This window comes from Schistocerca serialis, chromosome 5 (genome assembly GCF_023864345.2).
Source record: "Schistocerca serialis cubense isolate TAMUIC-IGC-003099 chromosome 5, iqSchSeri2.2, whole genome shotgun sequence".
Lineage (NCBI taxonomy): Eukaryota > Metazoa > Arthropoda > Insecta > Orthoptera > Acrididae > Schistocerca > Schistocerca serialis.
This window is the reverse complement of record NC_064642.1, coordinates 432,917,920-432,924,772: the sequence shown is the minus strand read 5'-3', so window position 1 is coordinate 432,924,772 and position 6,853 is coordinate 432,917,920.

The window sequence follows — 6,853 nt, the reverse complement described above, 5'->3', positions numbered from 1 at the left end:
TTGCCCTCCAGAAAACCTGGTTCCCAGCAATGTGGACCCCTGCCATATGCAGCTATAAGGGATTTTACAGGAACCATAGTGACTATAATGTAGTGCCAGGTGGAGTTTGCGTCTATGTCCTGAACTTAGTATGTAGTGAATCTGTGCCCCTTCAAACCCCTCTTGAAGCTTTGAAGTTGTGGCTGTGAGGATAAGGACGAAGCAGGAAATAACTATCTGCAATGTATATCTTCGTACAGATGGTGCTGTGCCCATGGATGTATTGGCTGCACTCATTGATCAACTCCCTAAGCCTATCCCACTTTTGGGAGATTTTAACGTGTATAACCCCTTCTGGGGTGGCGCTATGTTTACTGGCCCAGGCAGGGAAGTCGAAAATTTACTGTCACAACTCGACTTCTCCCTCTTAAATACAGGTGCCCCCACACATATCAGTGTGTCACATGGCACATATTCGGCCATTGATCACTCCGTTTGCAGTCGTGGCCTTCTACCGTGTATCCACTGGAGAGCACATGACGATCTGTGTGACAGTGACCACTTCTCCATCTTCCTGTCACTCCCCCCTGGCGTCATGCCCACAGACGCCTACCCAGATGGGCTTTAAACGAGGGAGACTGTGAAGCCTTCACCTCTGCTGTCGCGGCTGAATCTCCCCCACATGGTGCCATCGATGTTGTCGTTGAGCAGGTCACTACAACGATCGTTTTTGCGGCAGAAAACGCGATCCATCGTTCTTTAGAGTGCCCCCAGTGAAAGACAGTCTCTTGGTGGTTGCCATAAGTTGCTGAGGCAATTAAATAGCGTCGGCGAGCTCTACAGCGACTTAAGCGGCACCCTTCCCTAGAGCACATTTAAGAGTCTTCTTGCCCACTTTCGTCAGCTTATGAAAGGACGGAAACAGGAGTGTTGGGAAAGGTACGTATCGACCATTGGGTGCCATACGTCACCTTCCCAAGTGTGGACGAAGATCAGACGTGTTTGTTGACACCAAACCCCAACAGGTATCCCTGACATTAACATCAATGGCGTGTTGAATACTGACGCAACGCAATTGACGAGCAGTTTTCTGAGCACTATGCTCGAGCCCCTGTGTTAGAGAACTAACTCCCAGCCTTTCGCACCCTCAAACGGTGGATGGAAAGAAAAGTCGTCTCGTTCAGTGTACCGTATAACCCCCCATTTACAGAGTGGGAGCTCCTCAGCCCCCATCAACATTGCCCCAACTAAGATTCTGGGCCGGATCGGATCCACAGTCAGATGACTAAACATTTCTCGTCTGACTACAATAGACATCTCCTCGTCATTTTCAGCCGGATCTGGTGCGATGGCGTCTTTCCATCGCAATGGCGGGAGAGCACCATCATTCCGGTGCTCAAACCCAGTCAAAACCCTCTTGATGTGGATAGCTACCAGCCCATCAGCCTCATCAACTTTTTTTGTAAGCTGGTGGAACGCAAGGTGTGTTGGCTGTTAGGTTGGGTCCTGGAATCACGTGGCCTACTGGCTCCATGTCAGGGCGGCTTCCGCCAGGGTCGCTCTAAAACATCTTGTGCCCCTCGAGTGTGCCATCTGTACAGCCTTTTCCAGACGACAAAATCTGGTTGCCATCTTTTTTGACTTACGTACAGCATACGACACGACCTGGTGACATCATTTCCCTGCCACATCGTATGAACGGGGCCTCTGGGTCCGGCTCCCTAATTTTGTCCAAATCTCCCGGTCGGTCGGTACTTTCCTAGCCGGTGCCTCCCATAGTTCCAACCATATTCAGGAGAATGGCGCTCTGTAGGGCTCTGTATTGTCTGTCTAGTTTTAGTGGCTATTAACGTTCTAGCAGCAGCTGTAGGGCCGTAATTCTCACCCTCTATGTATGTGGATGACTTCTACATTTCGTACCGCTCCTCCAGTACTGGTGTTGCTGAGCGGTGCCTACAGAGAGACAGTCACAAAGCGCAGTCATGGACTCTAGCCCACAGCTTCCAGTTTTCAGTCATGAAGTCGTGTGTCATGCATTTCTGTTGGTGTCGCACCGTTCATCCAGAACCAGAACTTTACCTTAATGACGATCCACTCACTGTAGTGGAGACATATCGATTCTTAGGACTTGTTTCCGACGCCCGATTGACTTGGTTACCTCACCTTCCTCAGGTTAAGTGGAAATGCTGGCAGCACTTCAACGCCCTCTGCTGCCTGAGAAACACCAACGTGCTGCTGCAGCTCTACAGAGCCCTTGTTCAAGTCCGCCTTGACTATGGATTACGGTTCGGTGGCACCATCAGCGCTGCATTTACTCGACCCAGTGCACCACTGTGGCATTCGCCTAGCGACGGGAGCTTTTAGAACGAGTCCAGTGACCAGTGTCCTGGTGGAGGCCTGAGTCTTCCATTGAAGGTTAGGCGTCCACAACTGCTCGCCAGTTACGTTGCACACGTTCTTAGTTCTCCTGTACATCCGAATTACCATCTCCTATTCCCAGCCACGGTGGTTCATCTCCCACAACGGCGGCCCATGTCAGGGCTTACGATTGCTGTTCGTGTCTGGCCCCTTCTGTCTGAACCGAAGTCCTTCCCATTACCACCTCTTCTCGAGGTCCATTCACGGACACCCCCATGGCATACACCTAGGCCTCAGATTCTTCTGGATCTTTCACATGGCCCTAATGACTCTGTGAACCCTGCGGTTCTCCGCTATCACTTCCTCTCGATTCTCGACATGTACTGGGGCCGGGAAGTGGTTTACACCGACGGATCGATGGCTGATGGTCTCACGTAGGCTTTGCGTATGTTTATGGAGGACATATTGAACAGATCTCCTTGCCAGATGTCCGCAGTGTTTTCACTGCAGAGCTGGCAGCCATATATCGTGTTCTTGAGAACATCCGCTCATACCCTGGAGAGCCATTTCTCCTGTGTACTGACTCGAGCAGCCTACAAGGTTTCTACCAGTGCTACCCTCGCCATCCTTTGGTTGCGTCCATTCAGGATTTCATCTATGCCCTGGAACGGTTCCGTCGTTCAGTGGTGTTTGTGTGGACCCCAGGACACGTCAGAATCCCAGGCAACGAACTTGCCGACCGGCTGGCCAAACAGGCTATGCGGAAACCGCTTCTCAAGATGGGCATCTCCGAAACTTTTTATTTATTTATTTTTTATTTATTGATTTATTTAACCTGGCAAGATTAGGGCCATCAGGCCCTCTCTTACATCTAACCAGGCATTCTACTTATTTTACATTCATATGTTTTAGTAGGCATGTTAAACCACATCTAGTACAAAAAGTGAAATAAACAATTTGAAAGGTACACCTGGAAAAATACATACATATAGAGATTATATTCTTAGGTCACAAGTACTGTTATAATTAGACATTATTGAAGAGACAGATTTTAGATAGGAGTGCCGGCAGCAGGGAGTATGAGGGAGACTCATGGTGAAGGGAGGAGAAGAATAGAGACATGATGAAACATAATTAAGGAAATATAAAGGAAAAGAAGATTGTGTGGCTAATAGAGAAAGATGAAGAGGAAGGCATCTCAAGAGCAAGATAGGAGACGCTAGCTTTGCTATTTGACAGATGAGGGGATTGTCCTTGTACATTAATTTTGTGGAGAACTTTATGAGGATGATAGTAGGAAATGCTTCAACTTCTTCTTAAAAGCAGCAGGAGATCGAATTTTGCGCAAGGTAAGGGGCAGTTTGTTCCAGAGGCGGACAGCGGCAACTGAGAAGGAGTTTGCAAAAGTTTTTGTTTTGTGAGTGGGCACAGTTAGGATACCAAATAAGAGTGACCTCGTGTTTCGATTATGATGACATGACAGGTTTTTAATCTCTGAAGCAAGGTACTGGGGTGCTTGCGAGATGAGGAGTCGGTGGAGTAGACATAGAGTGTGGTAGTCACGCAATTTGTCCGGCCGCAGCCACCCTAGCTCGGAGTATGAAGCACTAACATGATCATATCGGCGAATGTTGCAGGTGTAACACACACAAGCATTCATGGTTAGCTCTAGCTGTCTTTTGTTTTCACAACTCATGCCTTGTTGAATCACATCACAATAGTGGAGGTTCGGTAGAACGAGTGCTTGCACGAGCTGGCGTTTCAAGTCCTGTGGAAATATGTTCCGAAACTTTTTGAGAGCATAGAGACAAGCAGACGTCTTTCGGCACACTGCGACTGTATTCTCTGCCCAGTTGAGATGCTCATCCAAAGTTACACCCAAGTTCTTCACTGTTTTCTGATATGGTATTGGAGTACTGTCGAGCAGAATATTAATTTCTGATGGGCTATTAAGATTACTTGCGTCTTTTTTGCATTTAGTTTAAGCCCCAGGTTTTTCGCCCATCTCACTACTGAAGACAGATCATCATTCATCTGAGCGATTGCAGTGTTTACATCTTCAGGTCTGACGCTTAGGTAGAGCTGGAGGTCGTCGGCATAGAAATGATATTTACAGGAGGACAGAACCGACGAAACATCGTTGACATATAAAGAAAGCAAAAGTGGTCCTAAGACTGATCCTTGTGGCATTCCCGAGGAAACATGTTTCCAGGAAGATTTATCATTTACGCAGACAACACATTGCTGTCTGTCTTTTAAGTAGCTTTCAAACCATCTCATTGCACTATCAGAGAAAGTAAGCTGTTGCATTTTTCTGAGCAATATGTCAAAGTTAACAGTGTGAAAAGCTTTGCTGAAGTCCAGTAGCGTCAATATTGTTGCCTTTCGATTGTCGATGGCATATTTCAGGTCATCAGTTACTTTAATTAGAGCAGTGTTTGTGCTGTGATGTTTACGGAAACCGGATTGAAATTTGTCATATAGGCTGAATTCATGCAAGTGTTCAGTGATTTGGTCATGAACAATATATTCAAGTGCTTTGGAAACAGCAGGCAGTATGCTAATTGGTCGGTAATCACTAGGCAGTTGCGGGTTTTCGATCTTAGGGATGGGTCGAATTAGGCTTCTTTTCCATGCAGTGGGATATATTCCGTTCACGAGGGAAAAATTAAATACGTCAGTTAAGACAGGTACTAAGATATCGGCACCATTCTTAATCATGGTTATACCGATACTGTCGTTGCCTATTGCATCAGAAGAGATTCTCATTATTGCTTTTCTTGCCGTATTTGTTGTTACATGTTTTAGATGGAAGGTATCGTTGTTAGTTATCCTGTTTGGGGATTCTTGTGGACGGTAATTATCAGCTGTGCTGGTATTCAGAGGTGCAGAGAAGAATTCATTTAATTCGTTAGCTGACACATGAAAAGTAGATTCCGATTTTGCCTTTCCGACCCCCAAGCTACGGAGATTCTTCCATAGAGTCGTGGGCGTCAGATCGCTTCACACAAGGGAGCGAGCGTGCCTGATTTTAGCATTGCGAATGCATTGTTTCACTCTGTTCCGTAGCTTTCTATATTCTTCGAAACGCTCGGGTTTCGGATCTGCCTTGAAACGCCTGTGGGCAGCATCCCTGTTAGTCATCATTTGACGTAATTCAGCTGTCAGCCATGGAGCAGGAGATTTTCTTACACGGATTGTGCGCACAGGTGCATGTTTGTCATAGAGGACAGTGAGTTTATCACCAAGTTCATTAATTTTGCCGTCGATTGTGGGTTTTCTGATTATTTGATGCCATGAGATTTCTGAGCAATCGGCTGTTAGAGCGTCAAGGTCAATACGTTTCATGTTCCTACAAGTTATGTAACGCGATTTGATCCTTGGGGGCTGCACAGAGTAGGCCAGGAATATTACATCATGCGCTGAGAGGCCAGGAGCCGATGTTTGACCAACATCTCTTACTTTGTCAGTCTGTTTCGTTGCGATTACGTCTATAAGAGTATGACTGTGCGCCGTATGGTGTGTAGGTTGTAATGGAAGAATGTTCATGCTATTGCAACTAAACAGTCTTCTTAGGTTTATTGCGGAGGAAGTGTCTCTTAGCAGGTCTATGTTCAAGTCACCCATTACGATGACATGTTCTTATTGACACTGAAGTGAATGTAATTCCGACTGGAAGGAACTCATTGAGCTTATTTTTGGCGGCTTGTACACGACGCCAGTCAAGAATTTCCGACTTTGTATATTTATTTCAATGAACATGAATTCAGCCTCTTTTTCTTCAGCAGGATTTGACGTACATAAGACTTTCGCTTTGAGATCTGTTCGTATATACGCGCCGACCCCGCCACCTCGCTTTTTTGATCTGTCTGCCCTAAGAAATGTGTACCCTGGGAGATGAAAAGATGCAGAGGATATGTGTGGTTTCAACCACGTTTCGGATAAGAGGATTACGTGGTAGTTTAGTTGGTTGAAGAGGAGGCTAAGTTCTTCGTAATGCGCAGGTAAAGACTGGATGTTACAGTGAGCTGCTAAAAGCTCTGACGCGGTCCGCCGAGCAGCCTGGAGTAGGGTGGCAGACTGGTTTGTCCCTTTGTTAGGCACTACCTGCCGCGAGGGGCACTGGCCGCTGCTTCCGCCAAGTGACATAACACAGGGGTGTCCGAGATTTTGCACGCCCTGTTTGTGACACCGCGAGTGCCGAAAGAAAGGCGCCTGCTAAAGATTTCCTGAGGTTGCGGGAGTATAGAAAATGGATTAGTGGTATTCCGTGCAAGGAGAATATGACCAAAATAGTGACGGCTGTGTGTCACTGTGTATCCTCTGTCGTACGAGGAGAAATGTAATTAGCATATTTGAAACAGCTTAGGGTGGAAATAAGGGAGAAGGGAGTGATTTAAGAGGCCGATGCTGCCAGCAGAGAGAAGTAAGCTTAGTAATTAATAGATTATCGTAGGAAGCTAGAATTAAATTGAAATTTACTAAAGTGATACTGGTAGTGATTATCGTAGGAAGC